This window comes from Gossypium arboreum, chromosome 9 (assembly GCF_025698485.1).
Source record: "Gossypium arboreum isolate Shixiya-1 chromosome 9, ASM2569848v2, whole genome shotgun sequence".
In the NCBI taxonomy this organism is placed as follows: domain Eukaryota; kingdom Viridiplantae; phylum Streptophyta; class Magnoliopsida; order Malvales; family Malvaceae; genus Gossypium; species Gossypium arboreum.
The window spans coordinates 63,604,656-63,629,287 of NC_069078.1; the positions used below are offsets into that span (position 1 = coordinate 63,604,656).

The 24,632-nt window shown below is 35.4% G+C and overlaps 1 pseudogene; it reads left to right on the top strand.

Moving 5' to 3' along the window:
* The first annotated feature begins 32 nt into the window (after window positions 1–32).
* Window positions 33–24,476, top strand: LOC108455089 (cysteine-rich receptor-like protein kinase 26; annotated as a pseudogene).
* Window positions 24,477–24,632: the final 156 nt, after the last annotated feature.

Genomic DNA, 24,632 nt, shown 5'->3' on the forward strand with positions numbered 1-24,632 from the left:
ACATGATAGAGTGTCATCTTGGTAAGGGCAATATGGTGGTCGGTGCTCTAAGTCGTAGGGCGATGTCTGATTTGAAACCGATGCTCACTAGACTCAGCCTGTTTGATGATGGGGGTCTGTTAGCTGAGTTGCAAGTTAAGCCAACTTGGGTGAAGTAGATTCGAGATAAGCAGTTAGGGGATTAGTCTCTAGGCTTGTGGTTTCATCAAGTTGAGAGTGGCATTACTTTGGTTTTTGGGTTGAATAATGATTGTGTTTTGTATTTTCGAAGACGAATCTGTGTACTGAATGATACTAATTTGAGGCATTCTGGGGGAGATGCATAGTAGCCCTTAATCTATGTATCCCAGTGGTAATACGATGTATCGCGATCTCCGTGAGTTATACTGGTGGTCAAGTTTGAAACGTGAGGTTACGGATTTTGTGGCTCGATGTCTGACGTGCCAGCAAGTTAAGACTGAGCACTAGTTGCCTTCGGGTTTGTTGCAACAAGTTAAGATTCCCTTATGGAAATGGAAACAAGTGACGATGGACTTCATTAGTGGCTTACCTTTGACACCCACCAAGAAAGATTCTGTTTGGGTCATCGTGGATCAATTAACCAAGTCTGCTCACTTTATTCCTATTCAGACGGACTTTTCTCTCCAGAAGTTAGCGAAGCTCTATTTTTGAGATTGTAAGAATGCATAGGGTTCTCAGTTTTGGAAAAATTTGCATGATGTTTTGGGGTCGAGATTAGACTTCATTACTGCGTTCCATCCTCTGATCGATGGTCAATCTAAGAGGGTTATTCAGATACTGAAGGACATGTTTTAGAGTTGTGTGATAGATTTCCAAGGTAGTTGGGAGGATTATCTGCCGCTAGTTTAGTTCGCCTACAATAATAGTTTCCAATCTAGCATCCAGATGGCACCTTGCGAGGCTTTATATGGTTGTAAATATCGTACAGCGCTATGTTGGATTGAGATGGGTAAACATCGTGTTTTAGGTCTTGAGTTGGTTTCTAAGATAGAGGATAAGGTTAGGCTGATTTGAGATCGTCTGAAACCAACTTCTGATAGACAGAAATCTTATGCAGATATGAAGATGCGTGATATTGAGTACTCTGTGGGGGACTTCGTTTTTCTTAAGGTTTCTCCATGGAAGAAGGTTCTGAGATTCAGTCGTAAGGGAAAATTAAGCCCTAGGTTTATAAAGTCGTATCAGATTCTAAAGCGTGTGGGACCGGTCGCTTATCAGTTGGAGCTATCTCTAAAGTTAAACAGTATCCACAATGTCTTCCATGTCTCGATGTTAATGCAATATCGGTCTAATATTTCTCATGTTGTTTCTGTTGAGGAGATTGAGGTTAGGCCGGATTTGACTTTTGAGGAGGAGCCGGTTCAGATTCTAGATCGTGAAATTAAAGTTCTAAGTAGGAATTCCATCCCTTTAGTGAGGTTCTGTGGCAGAATTATGGTACTGAGGAGGTCATGTGGGAACCTGAAAACTCAATGCGTCAGTAGTATCCTCATCTGTTCTGATCAAGTAAATTTCGAGGTCGAAATTTCTTTTAAAAGGGTAGAGTTGTAACGCCCCAAATAATTTATTTCAGCTTCTGTGAAATCTGACACAACTGTGTATCTATTTCAGTGGTTAAGTGTTCTGGGTGTGTCTAAGAGGTCTTGGGTTCAAGCCTCATCTTTAGCAAATTTTATTATTTTTGGAATAAAAGCCTTATCATTGTTAGGTGGGCTTATATTAAATTTTCTGTTAGTCCATATTAGAATGAGCCTGCTGGTTTGAGTGGTAAGAGTTAGTGTGCTGGAGGTCCTGTGTTTGAATGCTTGCGCAAGCATAGGTATTGCTTTTGCTCGACTGTATGATAGAGTTTCAGTTTTATTAGAACTCTGAGTAGTGGGTGGTTAGGATGTGAATTAGTGGGGATTTTATTTTTATTTTCAAAAAAAATATTGTTTCTCTCTCATCTAGAGAATTTTTTACATCAGTTTCTCTCCTCCCTTTTGCTGAAAATCTGCCTCTTCCTCTCTTTTTTCCTTTCGATTTCTTTTTCAATCCGTCTCCTTTTGCACAACGTTTTATTCTTGTTCAGTAAGTTGTGTATTGTTAGAATCTTAATGTTGTTTCAACTAAGTGTTTAATGAAAGAATTTGTTTTTTTTGTTACTCTCGATTTAGGCAAAGGACAAGTTTCGAATAGGGCTCCTACGGTGGTCTAAGTGTTCAGGGTTTCTGTTCATTATCGGTAAGTATTCGCGTTCATTGATTAATGTTGTAAGGTTTTGGTTGTAAAAGAATTGCGGTTGAGTTTCGTTAGTGTTACTAAATTCAGACTTTGGAAATGTTAGTTGTAGGTTCTGGAAGACTCAGGTGTAATTTCGCATCAAATTGATACTAGGTGTGTACCTAAAACGTAGAAAACGAGGCTTCGAAAAAAGTTAAAAAATGAATATGTTGATGCCACACGAGCGTATGGTCGCCCATGTGGATGGCTGTGTGCGAGACACGGTTATATGGTCGATAAAGGCATGGTTGTGCGCAGCACACGGCCGTGTAGGCCATACGAACATGGCCTAATTGGTGGTGTGGGCCACACGTGTATGTGAGCCCAAAACTCTAAAATTTTCCCTAGGGTCGCACGGGTCACTCCGATCGACTGTGGGCCTACCATGGGGTTAGTAAAGGCTAACCAAACCCAAAAACTGTGGAGCTAATAGCCTGAAATTCTGTTCTGAGTATGATAATACTATGCATGTTTGATTATTTCGATATCTGTGTATAAGCATGTTTATTCTGCTATTTTGTATCTGATTTTTGTATCTATTATTGGGGTGGGATTTATATGTATGGATGAAGTATTCTTTTGGGCGTTAAACGCCTTAATTCTGACAGCTTGGCTGCATATTATCTGATGTGTGCCTTAATGGTATGATGTGGTGTGTAGGGATGGGTGGGTGTTTTTAACCCCACATGGTGTGATGGGATGGTCGAAGTTGGTGTGTAGAGAATGAGGATAAGATTTTGACATATTTGAATCTGATATCTGTATCTAAATATGAAACTAAGTCTATATCTGTTTTTGATTGTATATATGTTGTTGTATGTTGCATGCTTAATTTTGATGGGTTACACACTGAGTTTACGTAAACTCACATCTGTTTGTCTGTTTTGTAAAGTAATCCACAGACTTAGGCAGATCAGCGTGGTAGAGACTCTACGGTGACCACATGATCATAAATTGATTAAACTTAGTAAATTATGGTTTTATTTATGTTCTAGCATTTATTTTGAGAGTCTGTGATATTTGGGACTCTCTGGACTTTTTGGTTTTAATCTATTGAATTTGATTTATCGATTTTCTGCATGCTTGGTTAAAATTTTTTATGAAATAGACGGCTTTCACGCAAAATGTGGTTTTTTTTTAAAAAAAATACAATTCAAATTTCTAAATGAATCGGTTTTACCGACTTCAGCTGTAAGATAGGTTTTGGAAAATAAACTAATTAAATAACGTTTTCAAAATGAATATAAAGTATATGAGTTAAGTATTTGAAATGACTTTACGCAACCAAACTCATTCTTTGTGACATCTCCGGATTTGGCCATAATGTCTAGGCCGAGTTTGAGGTGTCATGGTAAGAAAGAGCATAAAATGATAATTAGAGAATACAAACCATGAATTTCATATCTGGCAGCATTTAAGAGAGACTGCACAAATGAACAATATGGTAAATTTCTGAAACTTTTTAAAAAACAACATATTAAATTTCCTTTTGTTGAAGCCCTTTCCCAGATGCCAAAATATATAAAATTTTTAAAGAAGTTGTTAACAAAGAAATAGAAGTTAGACGACTTGTCGACTGTGGAACTCAATGTAGTTTGCTTGACCATTCTCCAAAAAAAAACTACCCAACAAACTTAAAGATCCAAGGAGTTTTACTATCACTTGTCTCATTGGTAGTTTAAATGTTAAAAGCATTTTGGCTAATTTGGAAGCTAGTATAAATGTCATGTCTTATAAAATGTTCAAACAACTTGGTCTTGGGGAACCCAAACCTACTAGGATAAATATTCAATTAGCGGATAGATCAATTAGATACCTTGGGGGTATTAAGGATGTACTTTTGAAAGTCGATAAATTTATATACCCTGTTGATTTTGTTGTATTCAACATGGATGAGGATATTGACGTACCTATGATCTTAGGCCGACCTTTTTAGCCATTGCTAGAACCGTTATTGATGCGGGTACTGATGAACTTGTTCTTCGTATGGGTGATAAAAAGATTACTCTACAAGCACATGATTTTGTGAAAGTCCCTAGTAAACAATATGATACTAATTGTTCTGTTAATTTTAGTAATAATGTGGCTCAATGTTCTTTACAAGAAACCCCTCATGAAAACGTGTTGGAGCCATATTTTATTCAAAGTGATAGAACTTGAGGGACAAGTGAAGAGCGAATAGTGCAACTCAACGAACTAGATGAATGTCGAACGAATGTTGATGAGAAATCGAGAAAGAAAAAGGAAGTAACAAAGCAACGCCATGATGTACATGTAAAGAGAATGAACCAATTCACTATTAGACAAATCGGATCTGTAACACCCCGTACCCGAGTCCGTTACCGGAGTCGAACACAAGGTGCGTACAGACTTAACTTAATTATTTTCACAGTCCATAAAAAAAAATTTCCAGGCAAGCTGGTTACTGCATCACTATTGCCTTAAAAATCATATCTTGAGTTTCAAAGCTCGAAAATCAGTTTCGTAATTTTTCCCTGAAACTAGACTCATATTTCCATCTACACATTTTTTTCTAGAATTTTTGGTCAATCCAATTAGTACAGTTTATTAGTCAAAATCTCCCCTGTTACAGGGTGCGACTACACTGACCTTCATGCATTACGACCTGGATATATCCCTGTACAGGGCTTAAATACTGATTCCGTTTGTTTCTATAGAAACTAGACTCAAAGAGGAATCTATACGTATATGGCATGACTCCTAATTATCTCTGGTTAATTTATAGTGAATTTCCAAAGTCGGAATAGGGATTCCAGAAACCGTTCTGGCCCTATTTCACGAAAACCTAAACATATCTTAATATACAACTCATATGACCGTTTCGTTTCTTCCATATGAAAGTAGATTCATCAAGGTTCATTTACATAATTTATTCACTATTTAATTCCATTCCTGCTATTTTTAGTTATTTTTCACATCCACACCACTGCTGCTGTCAGCATCTGTTTTCAAGGTAACTTTACCTATTTCGTGGTTTCCATGGACCAACTAGAGTTTTGTCATACATAGGTCCACATATGATCATATTTAGCCATTCCAAGGGCTGATCATTGCCCAACACTTCCATTCCAGTCCATAGTCACATCATGAAACCATATAAATATACATAAACACAAATGGTCTAATGCCATACTCCACTTCTACGAGCCATTTTCGCATGGTGTACACACATACATCACAAAAAGTACTTGAAAAACAACAAAGGGTAGTCCTATACATGCCATTTCAAAGCTCAACCAAAATTGTACCAAAGGGGCTTTGATAGTGTGGGAGACTTGACTTCCAAAAATCCCGAGTCCGATGGTGACGAGCCAAAATCTATAAACAGAGAACAAAGAAGCGGAGTAAGCAATTTATGCTTAGTAAGTTTTGAGCAAGGGATTCCACCACAACAAAAGCATAACAGTCCATATAGCTAAGCGGATAATTTCATATGCACACATTCTCAATATCATACTTACTTCACATTACCAACCCTTATGTTCATACACAAAAGATCAACTTAGCCAAAGGCGGTAGCTCGTTTATCAACCGGCGAATACTTATTTGTAAGGGCTCAACTAATTCAAAGCACATACTGAAACATACCTCATTGCTGGAATTTTGCAAGTGTATTAACTGAAATTTTTACAGCAAGATTGCTCATTCCCGAATCACGTACCTTGGATTTTATCGGGATATAGCGACTCGCTCAAAAGCCTTGGGACATAGCCGGTTATAATAGCTTCGCACAAATGCCTTGGGACTTAACCCGGATTTGGGAACTCGCACAAATGCCTTCGGATCTTAGTCGGATATGGTCACTTAGCACAAAGCCTTCGGGACTTAGCCGGACATCATTGAATAACCATGCACGTTTAACACTAAATTATGACACATTCGCATTCCATTTTCATTAGCAAAACTCAAACACAATACACTTATCACTTTTGCAAATTTCGGCTCAATATCCACACACAAAGAGCATGATTTGATTTGCTTAAAACATGATCTAATCCAAATCGTAATTTAAGCTCTATTACTCAAGAACTTACCTCGGATGTTGTCAAAGCGATTTGATGGCTATTCGACCACTTTTCCTTCCCTTTATCGGATTTAGATCCCTTTGCTCTTGAGCTTAATTAAACAAATAAATCGATTTAATCATTTGAGCATCGAAAAGAGGAACACAAGGCACTTAGCCCACATTTATGCATTAAACCTTAAAGTCACATACATGTGAAATCATGCATCAACTCAAGATATTAACCCTACTCCCTTCTTAGCGATTGTCCTAACCAAGATAAAGGCATCAATATGCTTGCCTCTAACCGAATGCATGCACACCAATCCATCTCATGTGGCCGAATATGCATGTTGATGTAGAGGCCAATTATCTTTTTAATACCACACATAAATGGCATACATTTTACTAACTAATGCATTACATATTGTAGCTCAATACGCATCTATCATTTACTCCATAACCGAAACATCATCATATGTAAATGTATACCTTGAGATAGTATATATGTCATACCAATACATCATGTGCAAACATATATACATGTAGGTGCAAGGGCCGAATCTCAAGTTGATTATAACCAAATATAAACATATATCCAAAGCTCAAATCTTACCTACCATGCAATATGCATAAATCATACTTATGGATATACCATGGCGAATACACCACAACACCATACCGTTTCAATTTTGGTCATGGTTAAATAAAGAACTTAATGTCTCACTCAAAAATGCTAAAAGAAAATCCAAGAGTCCTCAATCCACCATCACATGTATCATTATCAAGCTTCATATTTAGCATGCAATGGCATTAACACAAAATCCACCTTGGCGAATATCATCCCCATGACATAGCAAAGATTTGAACCATGGGCTAATAAGAACATCAAGCTAGCAACTAAAAACATGCATGAATCTCATGGCACAACCTCAAACATACCTTAATCTAGACACAAGTATGGCCAAACCTCCTCCTAATCCTCTTCCAAACCAAGCATGAAGCAAGAACCCCTTCCTTCTTCCTTAGAATTTTCGGCTCCAAGAAATGAAAAAAAAGATGAACAACAAATTTTTTTCTTCTCTTTTCTTCAACTCACGGCAATGGGGGGGGGATCACACACCTTCTCTCTTTTTTTTTTCTTCACATTTCTTTATTCCTAACCTTAGTTTATTGTTTCCTCCCATAATGCACCAACAAAACATGTCTATGACATGTTTTGCCCATCCTTCTTTGTCATGGCCGCCACCACTTATAAAAGAGGGTATTTGACATGCAAAACCATTGTTTTGCATGCATGATTCAATTAATCATCACACATTTCCCCATCCTACTTTCAAAGTTTACTACTAGGTCCTTTTTTAGTGAAATTCACATTTATAACCCTAAATCAAAACATCAAAAATGTCACACACGAATTAACACATATTATAGACATCAAAATGAATATTAAATTATTTTTATGCCTCGGTTTTGTGGTCCCGAAACCACATTCCGACTAGGGTCGTTTTAAGGCTGTCACAGGATCCACGAAATTTTCCTTTAGAGTTTAAATCAAAAGGGTCCAACCTATTTGTGGTAAAAATCATTTTTCCAGTCAAAAGGGTCCAACCTATTTGTGGTAAAAACTGTTTTTCCATACGGTACAGTTGAGGTAAGACATTCTGAATTCGACACGTTCAAGGTAAACAATACTTGTCTCAAACCTTATTTTGGTGGTAAAACTGATATCAAGATAGAAGAGCTTCGGCTCCAAGATCCACGTTAACCGTGAGTTTAAAAAGGGAAGTCGAGCTTAGACTCTAAATAAGTGCTTCGGGAAGCAATCCGAGTGTTTTTGTTTTTTTAGTTTACTTTCATGTTTTCTTTCAAAAAAAATTAAATATATATACTACTATTATTTTTTTTATTTTTATCATTTTAAAAAAATTGAAAAAAATTTGGAAGAAAAAAATTTGAAAAGAAAAAAAATTCAAAAAAATTATTTTTTTTTAAAAAAAGTGGTACATATGTTCTAGAGTGATCCACATGGCCGTGTGTTTGGACACATGGGTGTGTCTCAAGCCGTGTGTATACTGGAGCTAATTTTTTCAATTTTAGTTTGACCCACATGGGCATAAAGCATTACACAAGTTGGAGACGTGGTCGAGTGAGACACACGACTTGACACACAAGCGTAGGAGAAGTGAAGGAGCGTTGCACACGACTTGGCCCACAGGTGTGTGGTTACTGGGCTTATTTTTGCCTATTTTTATCATACACGGTTTGAGTGATTTCACACAGCCGTGTGCCGCACACGGCCATGTATTTTACTTCCTTTTTAAAGGTATTTTTTTATTTTATTTCCTTCCTAACCCAATTAGAGTGATCTCATTTAGTTTTATATTTTATTTATTTTTATTTTTATAAATTTTTTTGTTTTTATTTTTGCATTTTATTATGCACGGTACTTTTATGGTTTCGTTGGCTTTTTTTTTTATTTTGTTATCTCTTTATCTTTTTATTCATTTTTGTCTATTTTTTATTAGTTTGTTCGAAAACATGCACTTCATTTAGAGTTGCACATGATTCTGATTTTCAATATTCCGACTCATTCATCCAAATTCAAGGTAGTTTCAGTTCCCTTCCTCTCTTATTTATGCTTCTTCTGTAATTATATTTGTTTGTATTTTGAGGAAATTGTGCATCTTAAGTGTGGAGAGGTTGTTTTTATATTTGTGATAAAATCCTTGAATTATTTGTTATGTTTAAGAAACTTTTTCATACCCTCCATTAGAGTGAAATCCTTTTAATTTGGAGTTTTTATTGATTCGATTTTGGAATAATTTGTGGATTTTTGTGTGATTTATACTTTAAGACACGAGAGAGTCAAGCATGATAAGATGTTTTCAAAAATTATTATTTTAGGTTGTCTCCCTAAATTAAAGCATTATCTTGAAATTTTAATTTTATAAGTTTGACATCAAAACCATAATCTTTTTGTGAGCTTTGAGCCTATAGAGCATATATTTATTCGTGCTCATTTTATCTTTGGTTCAGAGTATGCAGACTTGATTTGTTATTTTAGAACTTGCTTCTATTATATATGTCGAGACCACATTATTGATTTAATATGCTGAGATGATAGAAGAACTTAGGATTTAACCCACTTGACCCATAAAAAGCTTACCTATTGAATTAACCCTTAGTAAACCCCATTGATCCTAACACCTTTTTTCTAACCCGTTAATGTCAACCCATAATGTAACAACCTGGAACTTGGGGTTAGAAGTTTTAAGATTTGTAGGTAGGGTTAGTGGCTAGATCGGCCAATTGGGTTTGTTGCTCAGATTTTATGTCAAAGTGGGTATGTTGGCCTGGTGGTTAGTTGTGTGTTAGTGTACATTTGGGTCCTGGGTTTGAGTTTTTAAGTGTGTTTTGAGGGATTATTTTTTATTTAGTTTGTTTTTTTAAGTCTAAATATTTATTTATTCATTTATTTATTTATTTTTATATATTTTTTCTTTTGAAAAAGGAAAAATTTCTTCTTACGTTCTCTTCTCCCTCTCACACACGTTCTTCTATTCTCTTTTCACGTTTTCTTCTTTTTATTTTAATCTTTGATTTTCTTCTGCTGCTTCATTTCAGTGGGTTGTTTTCGTCTCGATTGGAGTTCTACTCTTTTGCTTCTACTCTATTTCTTTTGCTGCTTTTTACAATTTCGTTGACAGGAGTTTTAAAATTGGTGGATTTGAGGCATCGATCGTTTTTGGGTGTTTAAATCGTAAATTCAGGTGTAGGTTTGTAACTTTTTAAATTTATTCGTGAATTATTGAATCAATTTTGTGAAATTTGGTAATTTCGTGTGTTCCGATGATTGTGTAATCATAATGTTGTGTCACTGTTAAATTGTGTAAAATTCGACTAGTTAGGGTGTCCTTCTGTACTATTAGAGGTTAAGGATTATTTGATGTCGAATTTCATTTTTTTAGGCTATTTTAGCGTGGTTTCATGACCATAAGGGTGGCCACACGGGCGTGAGCCCAATATGGGTAGCTCACATGGCCGTGTACAATTGGGAATTGGGGTTTTTGGGAAAATTTTGGTGTCACACGTATGTGTGGCTGATTTAGGATTTTTTCGATTTTCAGACGGACGTGTCCCCTATCCACATGAGCGTGTGAGATTTCCACACAACCGTGTCTGCTCTACACTTAATTTTGGCACTTTTGGACAATGAATTACATGGGCTGATCACATGGGCGTATGCCCATCCACACGGGCGTGTGTGGCCTTCACATGGACGTGTGGACCCCCACACGGCCGTGTTGCCCTATTTCGCAAATTTTGGTTCAGAGTCGGATTGTAACTTAATTGTGTTCTTGTGTGTTTCGACCCTTGGCTAGGCCTTAGTAAGGGTAGTTGAGACTCTATTTTGGCTCGGGCATATGTGTTTTATGTATCGTTACACTATATTAATGATTTTTTAATATGATGTTGCATAATAATTATGTATCGTGATATCTGGTTCTGAACCTAGTCAATTTGATGTGTGCACCTCTGATTTGGTTTGACTGTCCGTATATTGTTTCTGTAAGTCTGTTTGCACACATCCATTTGCATAAAGTTTTTGGGATTGGTTGCGAAGAGAAAGAAGTCTAATCTGATACGACAGTTCATCTGCATTACATCTGTACAATGATTTATCGCACAATATGATACATATGTCAACTCAGTTGCATATTGTCATCTATGTGGCTTAGTTCCACATATGTGGTGTGTAGGATTGGATAGGCCTTTCGGGGTCCTATGTGGTGTGCATGGTTGGTTGGGCTACCTTTAGCTTATTCGTGGTGTGAATAGGAATCGGAGTGGTGTTCGATTGGTGGGGTGGGTTTGTTTTTAATCTGTTTTGCATTAGTACATACTTCTGGTTGGGCGAACATCTATTTGTTTGAAAGATATGTTCGCAATGATATGTTGTGCTCTGTTTGATGCGTATGGTTGGGACTTTGGTTCAGTGTTTACATTCTGGATTTGTAATAGCTTGGTAAGTACGTTTCGCTATTGAACTGCTAATTGAAATTCTATTTTGTAACTTTGTTGTTTGTTACGTTTCGAACTCACACTGAGCTTGTATAGCTCACCCTCTAGTTTATTTCTTTGCAGGTACCCTCATTTTCTGTAGTTGGACTTGGCATGCCAGAGGTCTCGGAGTGATATGTTTTAAGCTGGACTAATAAAATGACTTTTCAAAAATTTAAATTTGTGAACTATTTTGGACTGTAAACATCTATAATGACTATGGTACAATCTAATTTTGGATTTTCGTGAATAGTTTTGTTTTGAATTTTAGAAACTCAGAACTTTACTTCTGAACACCTTCGACGTGACTTGAATTCTCTATTTTGAATCCTAAAAGGGTTAGTTTAGTTCGATTTTAATAACTGTGTTCGTATAAGATTTTAACAACTCGTTTGTAAAATTGTTTCATATCACTTTGGTGATCAATTTAACCTCCGGGATTCGGTCTAAACTTCTAGGCCGGGTTTTGGGGCACTACACATAACCCATATTTATGTTGTGAAGTTATCCTTTTTATTGACTCCCTTTTTTCAAAATTTGATTTGGTCAGTTGTCTAACTATGTTTCATTATTTGGATTACTGAATTTTGTTTTGTTTAAAAAAATCAATCAAAAAAGAAGAAGAAGAAAATATATAAAAAAATTGATTGAGCTTGAATAATTAGTTTCATATTCTGCTGAAAAGCACAGTTCCATTTGTGATTATTCTTGTTTATGTAATTTATTTAAAATTCAACAAATGATTTTTTCTTTCTATTTTGGTAATTTATCAACACGATCTCGATTATAACCAACTTTTCTTACATTTTTCATATCCTTAATCTAAGCCCCATTACAACCTTATAAAGACTTTTTGATTAGTGTGTCATATCATTTTATAGTGGTGGAGATTTGATTTTCAAGCAAGCTTATGATAATGACATTTCTCGTTCGACTGTTGAGTGTACAATATTTAAACCTTAAACACTTTGAGTGCTTTGAGTGATCTTTATTGTGGATGTCAATTCTTCTTGATTTGAATTTAAGGTAATTATTTAGATAAGGGGAGACACCTACGTTTTTGTGCTTTAAAAAATTTTCAGCTTAGACTACTTGAATCTTTAGTGTCATTTTGGTTCAATTTCCTATGCATGATTATTTATGAACTATCTTGAAACATTATTGATGAAAATGACACACTAAGAAAGTTAACTTGAATGTGGGTTCAGAATTTTGCTTGAGTACAAATAAACGCTTAAGTGTAGGGATATTTGATAAATGCCAAGAGTAACATGTTTTAGCCTTATTCTTAATGCATTTTTGGATGATTATTTGATTTAAAATGGTGAATTTTATGCTTATAATCCTTTAAATTCATGTTTCTATACTTAGGAGAGCATTTGGGAACAAAAAGAAAAAAAAATGAGAGAAAGTTTCAAGAACCACACGGGCTGGACACACAGCCATGTGGCCACATGACCATGTGCTAGACAGTGTGGATTTTGCGAATCGCACTCCAAACACGTGAAAAAAAAAACATAATTTTTAGATTCTTAGGGCATTCTAAGAACTATATATGACAAAGATAAGAAGAGGGGAGAAAGCCTTCATAGAATATTTAAGAAAACAACTTGGAAAACACTATTGAAGTTGACTCTGAAGCAAATTTCCATCAAGATTAAAGATCTCCTTTTGATTTATTTGAAGTTTATTATGAGTTTATTTATTTCTTGTGGTTATACTTTCTTTAAGATGTTTTTAATTGCAATTATGAACTAATTTTCTAATTAAATACCTAGGGAGATGAACCCTAGAATGGATTCTGCCTTTTGATTTCTATTTTACGAAATAAATACTTGAATCTTGTTCTCTATTATATGTGCTTAATTCTTGGTTTAATATTTGTAGGCTATTAATCCATGTTTAATGTGCTTAAATCAAAGGAGGAATGGACCATGTTTAAGAGTAGATCTAGTATAATTGAGTGGAGATGCATGCAATCTTAGAAATAGGATGACATAAATCTATCGGATTAGAGTCAAATCTAATAGGGGGATCTATAGATTTAGTTAATGCGATAATAGAGGTTTTAATTAGAAAGAAATTCCAATTAATCAACCTAGGTCAGTTGCTCTTAGTCTATTATCATAATTTAGATCAATTTCTATGAATCAATATACTAAGTGAAAAAATTGTTTAATTAATATTGATAATAACAGATGAAATCCAAATTAATTCTTCCTACGTATTGTTTCGCTTCTTGATTGTTAATCGTTTGTTTTTCTGCTTTGTTCTTTGTCATGTTCTCTAGTTAATTAATTTAGTTAATTTTAGTTTTAATCAGTCACTCCAATTTTTCGGTTAAATAAAAAAAAAGTAATTACTAATATTTTAATCTTCCTGAGAACAATATCTGTACTTACCGTAGGTATTGTATGGCATGGAATTTTTAATTGGTTTGTCAAGGTCAGAAATTATGCATGAAGGTTAATGGACTCCAATTTCACTCTGATCTAAGCATTTCTATTACTTTCTTGCAGGGTGTGGAAATACTAAATTGAAGAGACAACGTTGAATGTTACACCATTTGTTTTCTTCATTTCAGTTGAACAAAGGAGTGAACAATATTTATAGCATATTGTTAAAGGTCACACAATTAATTTCCATTACCTTTTAACTTTGAATCATTCAACGTTTACATAAACTTATACACCATAGAGGTTTTTAAGCATCCAACTCCTTACTCCGTGAGAGAAGGGGCACTGATCATTTTAATATACTCGCTTTTTGCAGGCAATCATATCAATGGATCTTTCATGGTAGTTTTTTTATCTCTTCTTTAGTTACAGCATTCCTTCTTACTCTTACCCTTGCTCAACAACAGCCTCTATACCTATACCACTACTGTTCGAAGACAAATGGTAACTTCACCAGAAACAACACTTACGAGACAAACCTCAACCGCTTACTTTCGTCCTTCCTCTATAGCACAGCACATGAAAACGGCTTCTACAATTTTTCATCAGGTCAAGGCTCCAACATAGCTAACGCAATTGCACTCTACAGAGGAGATGTGAGCTCAAGTGATTACTTTGACTGCGTCAATAACGCAAACACTGAACTTAGAGATCGCTGCCCTGACCAAATAGAGGCAAGCATATGGTATGACTATTGCATGTTCCGCTACACAAATTACTCCATCCTTGGTCGAGCGGAAATAGACCCTGCTTTCTTCATTTAGTATGGAGATAATGTGACGAATGTAGAAGCTTTTAATCAGGCTTTGGGTTCTTTATTGGAAAGCCTAAGAAATAAAGCTTCATCAGGGACTTCTCTTCGAAAGTTTGCAATAGGAAGTACACGAGTTTCACCTTTCTGAACAATATATACGCTTGCTCAATGCACTCCTGATTTGACACAGAATGGTTACAGCTCCTGCCTGTCCAGCGGTATTGTTTATATCTCGCAATGCTATGTAAGAAAACAAGGAGTCAGGGTAGGTGTTCTTAGTTGTAATATTAGGTTTGGCATTGACCGCTTCTATAATCTTACTGCTGTTGATACCACAACAACAGGTACCTCCTCTTTTCTTCTTTGTTTTATCAAGTCACCATCTTGTATAAAGAGGTTCCTATCTGTAAAAACAGAAAACGGTTTCTCCAGAATATCAAGATACTTCCATATTGGGGAGATCTAAACTTCATTATGTCTTCACTCATAAAGTAAACACATTTTTGAAATTTTTCAGGAAACAATAGTAATTCATCTGGAGCAACTATTATCATATCCATCTCGGCTACCGCTTTTTCTCTATTTCTCATTTCCGGCTGCATCTTCATTATTTTAAGGTTGAGGAAGCCAAAGCTGAAACCTCGAAGTAAGTAGAAGTATCAGTTTATTGGTTTTCTTTTTTTTTTTGCAACGTTATGACTAAATCTATAATTTACTTGTTTTTGTTTGATTTGTTATACCTCTGAAGAGCATGAAGCAACTGAAGCGGTGAATGAAATCATAACTTGTTGGGTTTTTGAACAATTTATCCGGAGGAAGTATGAAGCTCATTGTAAAACTTAAGCAACAATGTAATAAATCCGGATAAAGAATGAAGGAAGATTGAGCTTTAAAAAGGCTCGATATTTGCAGGATAGACAAAACAAAATTTTACTTGGTGAAAGAAAGCAAAAATTGAGAGAGTATTTTTCTTGAATGATTTCTATTGAAATTCATTGATTAAAAAAAGATGGCATAATGCCAATATATATACCAGTCATAAGCTAGTCAGCTTTAACATATTTACTATTTTTAGACTTACTTGCACCCCTTGCACGTTGCAACTTGCAGATCAACTTGCACAATTAGGTAAGCTGATCTATCAATCTTATCAGCACCCAATAACATTAAATACACTACCTACTTAGTTCTAATTTAACTAAGTTACAAAATATAACTTAAAGTAACAAAATGAAACTGAAATTGAACAGTAGCATCAACTTCAGTAGCTGCATGTACTTTATCCGGAAATACTACAACAGCTTGATCTTCATACTTCATCCACATAACTTGGATTGTATGTACTTTATGTGTTGTAAGTTCGGCTTGATCTGCTTCTTCATACTTCATCCGCATAACTTATGTTGCATGGTCTGCTCTTTGGTTGCTTTATCTGCTGCATGCATGCCAACTTCAACACTCCTCCTTGGCTTGCATGCTGTATAGTTCTGACTGATCCTTTTAGAACCAGCCTTGATTTGAGTTTGTTCAAGCTACCATCAGCTTTTTTCTTGGCTCAAAACACCCTCTTCACTCCAATATCCTTCTTATTGGCTGGTCTTGGAACTAAATCCCAAGTTTGATTCTTGTCAATCATGCTCATCTCATCGAGCATGGCCTGCTTCCATCCTTGTTGAGCTTCAGCTTCTTCAAAACAGCATGGTTCAAGCAACTACTTTAGCTCTTTCAAAAATCTCAACCAATGGTCTAGTGTCTCTGACTAGTTTATCATCAATGTCCATTTCAGGACCATTTTGATCAGCTTCAGCTTGATCTATTGCAAGATCTTTAGAGACTTCATCTCTGATGCTACAATCAGATTTTTTAAAATCTCGAGTTCTTTTCGGAGAAACCTTTTCATTTACTTCAACAGTTTCCCAAGCTTTAGGCTTCTTGGTCTTATTTTCCAACTCTTGTTACACTTCTTTCTTTGTAGTTTCTGCTGAAGCCAACTGGTCTTTGAGATTCTTCAACTCTTCTTGTGCTTGCCCCAGTTGAGATTCTAAATCCGCAATACGAGTGCCAAGCTTCTTTTGGTTCAATGGATCAGATTGTGTAGCACCTTTTGGTGAATGATAATCTCCAAACTTAGGACTACTACGATCAGTAATGGGTCGATGATGAAAAGGTTCTGAATCAAAACTCGATGGCCTAACCTGATGTGTCCATCGAGGAGATTACCTTTGTAGGATGTCCACAACAAAGCTTTTGTCAGCCATGGTTACTGATATGAGCTTGGATCCACTTGGTTCACTGATCAGGCATTCTTTTCCTTTGAATACTACCGAATATCCTTTTTCAAGCAGCTGAGCAATGCTAAGCAAGTTTCTATCAATATCAGGCACAAACAAGAAATTTGTAACAAGTTTGGTACCTATAGAAGTTTCTATCAGCGCATCTCCTTTGCCTTTAGCTTCGATGAAGTGTCCATTTCCAACCTTCACCCTTGTTTTAAAGCTTCTGTAAATTGACTTAAAAATGCCAGCATCAGGGGTCATGTGGTTTGTGCAACCACTGTCTATCAGCCATCCTTCTGTGGCTTTTCTTTTGGTAGATGAGCAAGAGGCAGCAAAGACTCGTTCTTCTTGATCACTTTCTTCTTCTACCACTTGCGCTTTAGCTCTTGGCTGCTGAGGTTGGTTTTGTCTCTGCTTGACTTTGTTTTTGTAGACTTTCTCATCATGGCCCATATTTTTGCAGATTTGACACTGCACATCAACCTAAACCAACATACTTCACCCGGATGACTTAGCCTTTTACAGTGTCGGCAAGGTGGATATTTTCTTGCACCAGCTATTCTAGGCTTATCTTTCTAAGTTTTCTTCCCCTTATAGGCAGAGGAGTTTGTGGCTAGTTTGGTTTTGGCTTGGAAAGCACCTTCTTGATGCACCTCTAGTCTACTTGCTCTCCTTTGCTCTTGAGCATAAAGAGCATTAATCAGCTCTATCAATGAAATGCTAGTCAGGTCCCTCGAGTCTTCAACAGATGATATCTTTGCCTTATACCTTTCAGGTAAGGTTGAGATCACCTTCTTCACTAAACTATTCTCCAAGTAGCCTTATGCTGTTTACTACAGCCATGATTCTGTCTAAGTATTTCTTTGATGTTTCTTCTTCCTTCATCTTCAAGTTTTCAAAGTCCCTTCTTAAATTCAGTAGTTGTTGCTACCTTGTTCTTTCAGTCCCCTGGAACTCCTCTTTCAGCTTATACCAGGCCTGCTTTGGTGACTCACAAGCCATGATTCTTGTGAAAATCACATCAGACACACTGTTTTGGATGCAAGACATGGCTTTGTGCCTTTTGGTTCTTTCATCTGAATGTTATCTGATCTGAGCCACTGTTGAATTGGCTCTAAGAGGTGCTGGTTCAACTTCTGAGTTGATAACCTCCCACAAATCGAATGCCTACAAGTAGGTCTTTATTTTCACTACCCAAATGTGGTAGCCCTCTCCATTGAAGACTAGTGGTGCAGCTGGTGAAAAACCTGAGGAAGACATGGTTTTTAAGGAATGAAAATGACAGGTCCACTAAGAATTTAGCTCTAGATACCATTTGTTGGGTTTTTGAACAATTTATCTGGAGGAAGTATGAAGCTCAATGTAAAACTTGAGCAACAACGTAATAAATCCAGATAAAGAATGAAGGAAGATTGAGCTTAAAAAAGGTTCGATATTTGTAGGATAAACAAAACAAAATTTCACTTGCTGGTGGAAAATTAATAGCAGTGAAAAGGTTATCATTAGATTCTAGACAAGGAAAACTTGAATTCAAAAACGAGGTTCAGTTAATGCCCAATCTTCAACACAGGAATTTAGTTAGGCTCCAAGGTTTCAGCCTTGAAGGAAAAGAAAGGCTTCTCATCTATGAGTTTGTTCCTAATGAAAGTTTGGATAAATTCTTATTTGGTATGATATGTCAGTGTATTAATATATTATAGAATCTTTGCTACAAAGCTAAACACCAATAACCATTTTTATTTCATTAATTCAAATTTGTACATTTTATGGTGATGTAGATCCAGTTAAGAAAGCCTATTTGGACTAGGAAACACGATGCAAAATCATAGAAGGTGTTGCTCGCGTACTTCTCTGTTGACAATTGCATGGTAAATTGTTGAAAATTGCATGGTTTTGCAGCATCAAATTGCATGGCAGATTGTTAAAATTTATAGCAGCCATCAAGTTTGACTTAAATGTCAAAAATAGGATGTGCAATTGGCACAGAAAATTTACTTGAAAAATTTGGCAGGGGATAATTTTTTTTGGTCCTTGAGATAATAGGCTATTTATGGTTTGGTCCTTGAATTTCAACTATAAATAGGCCTTCCCATTTCTCATTTCTATGTAATCCCAACCATTCTTTCTCTTTTAGTTTTCTCTCTTCTCCCTTTTGAGAATTCTTAAGGAGTTCTATTTGTTTATAATATTTTGGAGATAGTGAAGTTATCATCTAGTGTTAGTGTCTGAGGACGTAGGTATAATTTACCGAACCTCGTTAAAACTCTTGTGTTCTTTCTTGTCCCATTTTTCTTTCAATATTTGAGGGTATAATAGTAGTATTTAATTGTGCTATTAAATTACGATAGAATGGATATTCTGACTAAGGAAAGACTTGGTACTTAAGAGATCCTTGTGATCCATCTCTCTTTCCTAGGAATTGAACTTTGTGTGATTTTTTAGTACAATAATTTACACGCTTCCAACCCTATTGGAACAACATTCTCTACCTTCCTCATTATTCTCGACTAAAAATTATTCATCGAGAGCTTAAAGCTGGCAATATACTGTTAGATGCAGAGATAGCTCCCAAAATTGTAGATTTTGGCATGGCAAGAACGTGTGCTGTTGAGCAAACTCAAAGTGCTACCAGTAGAATTGTAGGAACATAGTAAGTACTCCCAATAAGTTTATGATTCATGACCGGTAATCATTTTCACTCAAATAACATGAATCAGAACGTTTCGCAAATTGAAACTAGTTAATTTTTCTTATATTGATTTACAGTGGAAACATGGCGCCTGAATATGCAATGCATAGTCAATTTTTAGTTAAATTAGATGTTTTTAGTTTTGGCGTATTGATGTTGGAGATTTTAAGTGGTGAAAAGAATAGCGCTTTTCGAAATGGGAGTGATGTAGAAGATCTTCTAAGCTTTGTAAGTATCTGAATCTTCTGCATATTATGATTTGGTTTTGGAATGTAGAGTTTATCACTTTGCATGAATTAAACCCTGTAGGCATGGAGAAATTGGGAGGATGGGATAGCATTTGATCTTGTAGACTCCAATTTGAGGGATGGATCCAGAAGTGAGATAATGAGATGCATCTACATTGGGTTGCTTTGTGTTCAATAAAATGTAGCTCAAAGACCAAACATGAGTGCGGTTGTGCTAATGCTTACTAGCTACTCTACCACTCTCCCACTACCCTCTGAACCTGCATTTTGTCTGCATTTTGCTGTAAAAAATTCTTGTGGAAAATATGTTAGGTGTTAATTAAAACTCCTTGTTTTACTACCAAATTTGCAATCAGACTGTAATTCCTCCACCGTCAGCTCCACTATCTCCGACAATCTCATTTCTTGAAATTGGTTTTGTGTCTGTTCTTTTCTTCAATACAAGCAGCATGCTACAACCACAAAGTTTTTGTTTAGTTTTCTATTGAATTTTTCATTTATCATTAAACAGCTCAAGAGTGTGATATTAACTTTCTATATATGTTTTTCATATATCATAAATAAAGAGAAATATTATATTCCTAAATTATGCATAAATTGAAATGTTTGGAAAAAAATTTTCTAGGGTGTGGAAAAAGTTAGGCACTTTCCCTACAAGCAAATTGATAATTTTCTTGCATCATTGAATCCCATTGATTCCACTTTGGACCACTATTTTTATGATTGAAAATTACTACACATTCAATAAATCATGGAGCTGACTTGACTACACTTATGGATCAAAGTTGCTTATATTCCAATATAATTTAATCTTCCTTTTTATTTCTACAATTGATTTATTAGTGCATTTGGAATGTATCCATACTAGTCCTTTTCTCCTCTCATTTTCTAATGGTTTAATTCAAATTTCATCCTTCTATTTTAGAAAAATCAACAACTTAGTCCATCTACTTTAATTCGTCAAATTTTAGCATTCATACTTTAAGAAAAATGAGAAATTAATCTAATTGTTGATGTAGAAGGCCTTTGCCCGGGCTCATAAAGTCATCCAAATAAATAAAATAAATAAATAAATCAAAATAAAAAAAACACACCAATAAAGGGTCCAAAGTCCATCAATTACAACAAGCCCAGCTTTGCCCCAATTAAATACCAAATTTTACATTTAAACTCAAAACCCAAATTGAAACCCAAAAATAATCTAAGTCTACTAGTTTAGACCTTAAACCCAAATCCAGTCAAAATTAAACCTGGGTTAACCCAAATTCATAAGGCCTAATGGCCCAATTTCAAAACTGACCCAATAGCCCAAACTAAAAAATGACCCAAATGGCCCAGGTAGGTTGAAGTTTCTAGAAACCCTAGGTTTCCCCATGCCGCAGCTCCCATGAACGGCCTCGCCACGTCCGCAACGATCTCTAGTGCACCACTGCCACGTCCATAGCCCCACGCTTATTTACGGCCTCCTTACCTGCGAAAAGCGACAAAACAACAGCACCAAATAACAGAAACAAATAGCTGGAAAATAGGGCTTTGGGGCTTTATTATTATTATTTTTATTTTTATTCCGATATAAGAGGAGGCCGGATGTAATCTATTTTTTCTGTCTTCTTCGCATACAAATATTAAGCAATCAAAACACGAAAAAGAGGTTTTGGCAAAAGATCATTATCTTTCTTTTGATTTATTTTCGATTGAAGCAAGATTTGCATCGTTCATTTGTTAGATTCCTTCTTTCATTTTGCATTTTGATATAAAATAAAAAAGATTGGGACAAAGAAGCATTCACTTGAATCGATTCGGTCGTCGGAGTTTCATCTTCTTCTTCGAAATCGAGCCCAACTCACCGCATCGATTGCAGTGGCGGTGCGGCAATTGGGGGTTAGTTTTGGTCTGTCAAATGGGGGACCAAAAAGGGGGCTAGGGTTTCAATTTTGAAAGGGTCGATTGTTTCATTTTTTATGAGGAAATGTTTGCATTTATAAAGGGGAGAAAACGACGCCGATTGGGGCCTGTTTCAGTGGCCTCAAAATGACTTCGCATAGGACGACCCGATGCGACCCGACTCGAACACCATCAGAATCCGCGCATTTTTACAGTGAAGGGCTATTTGCGCTTTTGGTCCCTATTTCCACGCTGCTATTTGATTAGATCCTTTTCGAATTTTCTTTATTTTTAAAATTTTCCCTGGAATTTGCACATAAATTCAATTTAGTCCGCGCCTAAACGCCGTGTTTTGGGATTTGGAATATTTCCAGTTTTAATCCTTGTCCATTCGCGCGCATTGCACTTTAGTCCTTATTTCAATTTCAATGGTTTATTTTTTTTATTAATTATCCCTTTTTGTTTGATTTTATTTCAATAGAGTTTTTAATTTGTATAATTCATTATTTTTTATTAACTTAACATTCATAATTTTTAAAATCTTTTTATATACATTTTGAATTATTTTGATAATTTTACTTTGTTTTGTTATTTTTGTTTAAATTATAAAATCATTATTTTAAAATTCTCTTTTATATCATATTATTTTAAAATTTTGTATAATATTTAACTTAAATTACCCATATATATTATTATACATATATAGTTTATGATAAAGTTAGTTTTATTCTACATACATTATTAATTCTATGTTATTTCATATACATAATCTCTTTAAAATCTATTTATATATATATTTCCTTTCAAATCTATTGTGTATATAGTTTATCCTTTAAAAATATATTTTATTATATTTTTGTTATTTAAAATTTTTCATGTACTATTACCTTATTATATATTATTTATGATTTTATATATGTGTATTATCAACTTTAAATAAACATGTTTTGTTTTTAAAATATTTTTACATTATTTACTCTAAATTTCTTCTTTCATAATATTTATTTTAATACTCATTTATATATTGATAAACCATAATTTATACATATTTTTATCCCATGCTTAGCACATTTATGGATGGTTTCTCTTTAGAATTGGTGAATTTGATGCTCCTAATCCTTTAATTTCATGTTTTATACTTAAGTGAGCATAGGAGAGTAAAAAGAGAAAGAAACGGGCCGAAAACGGAGAAAATAGACCCACGTGGGAAATCAACATAGCCTGGACGTCCTCACACGGGCATGTCACACGGGCGTGTCCATTTTGTAGGATCGAAGCACGACTTACACGGGTAGACTACACGCCCGTGCCCATTTAATAGCCTTGATCACGGCCTTAAGTAATCGCACACGGGCGTGTCACATGAGCGTGTCCCTACCGAGCCCAAGTTTAGTCCAATTTGGAAAAGGCCAATTTTGAGGGCTCTTAGGCATTCTAAAGCCTATTTAAACACCTGAGGAGGCACTTAGAAGGGGGACACAGAGTAGGAAGCAAGGAATTACTCAAGGAACGCCGATTGATCCATCTCAAGAGCTAGATTCATCATCAAGACTGAAGATCTCCCTTCAAGTTCCTTCAAGAGTTTTGGATTTTCTTATGTTTTGTTATCTTTATGCTTTTGAGATGTTTTCTTTCATAAATATGAACTAAACCCCCTAAAGACCTAAGAGGAATAAAACCTAATATGGATCTTGTTATTATTATCTAAACTGTATGATAAATATTTGACTTGTTCTTAATTATGTGTTCTTAATTCTTGTTTTGATATTCCAGGATATTGATTCAAGTTAAGCTCTTATTCAGAGGAGGAATAGATCCTGTCTAAGAGTAAATTTTTCATAATTAAGCGGAGTTGATTGCACGCCTAGAGATAGGGTGATAAGATTTTGCCAGATTAGGGTGAAACCTAATAAGGGAATCCATAGATTGAGTTAATACAATTCTAGGGTGTTAATTAGAAAAATATTTCAATTATTAAACCTAGGGTTAGACGTTATTAATCTCAAGAGAGATAATGATATAACTTAGAGATTTCTACGGATCAAGTCAAATGAATAAATTGTCTGATTCAGAGTCAAAGAACAAGTGAAGTCTAGGTGGATTTTTCCTTAGGTATTTTCTTAATCAATCGAATTCTTCCAAAAGTATTTTCCCAAATTTTCTTTTTGTGCATTCTTAGTTAGTAATTAGTTTAGATAACCAACCCTCTTAATTTTTAGGCTGGATAATAAAAAGGAAGTAAATACTAGTACTCGTAGTTCTTTTGGGTTCGACAATCCGGTCTTGCTAAACTATACTACTGTTCAATAGGTACACTTGCCTTAATCGTGATAATAAGTTAGTCTCAAGAACGATTCATTTATAAATCTTTAAAACCTATTACGACTATCACGCATCAAGTTTTTGGCGTCGTTGCCGGGGAGCTAGGATATTAGGAGCACTCGATTTTTATTACTTTAGTCATTTTACTTTTATTGCAATTTAAATTTTTATTTTCTTTCCTAATTCTTCATTTATTTTCTTTTGACAGGTTTTTCTAGTTTATGACCAAAAGAAACCTATCAGGACCACTACTTTTTGACGGTGAGATCGACCACACAGTTCGCATAAACAAACGAGAAATAAGGCGAAGCCTAAGATTCACAGAGGACGAGCAAAAGGATAATACTTCAACCACAACCGAAGAGATGGCTGAAAACCAGGAAAACCCGCTACCTCTTGCGATTGTTGTTGATCCAGTAAATCAAAATCCTGCTCCACACACTATGTATGATTATGAAAAACCTGATTTAACATGAATTGAGTCAAGTATAGTTAGACCTGCTATTGCTGTAAATAATTTTGAATTGAAACCTAACACAATTCAAATGATACAACAGTTTGTTCAGTTTGATGGTTTGTAGGACGAGGATCCCAACGCTCACTTGGAAAATTTCCTAGAATTTTGCGATACA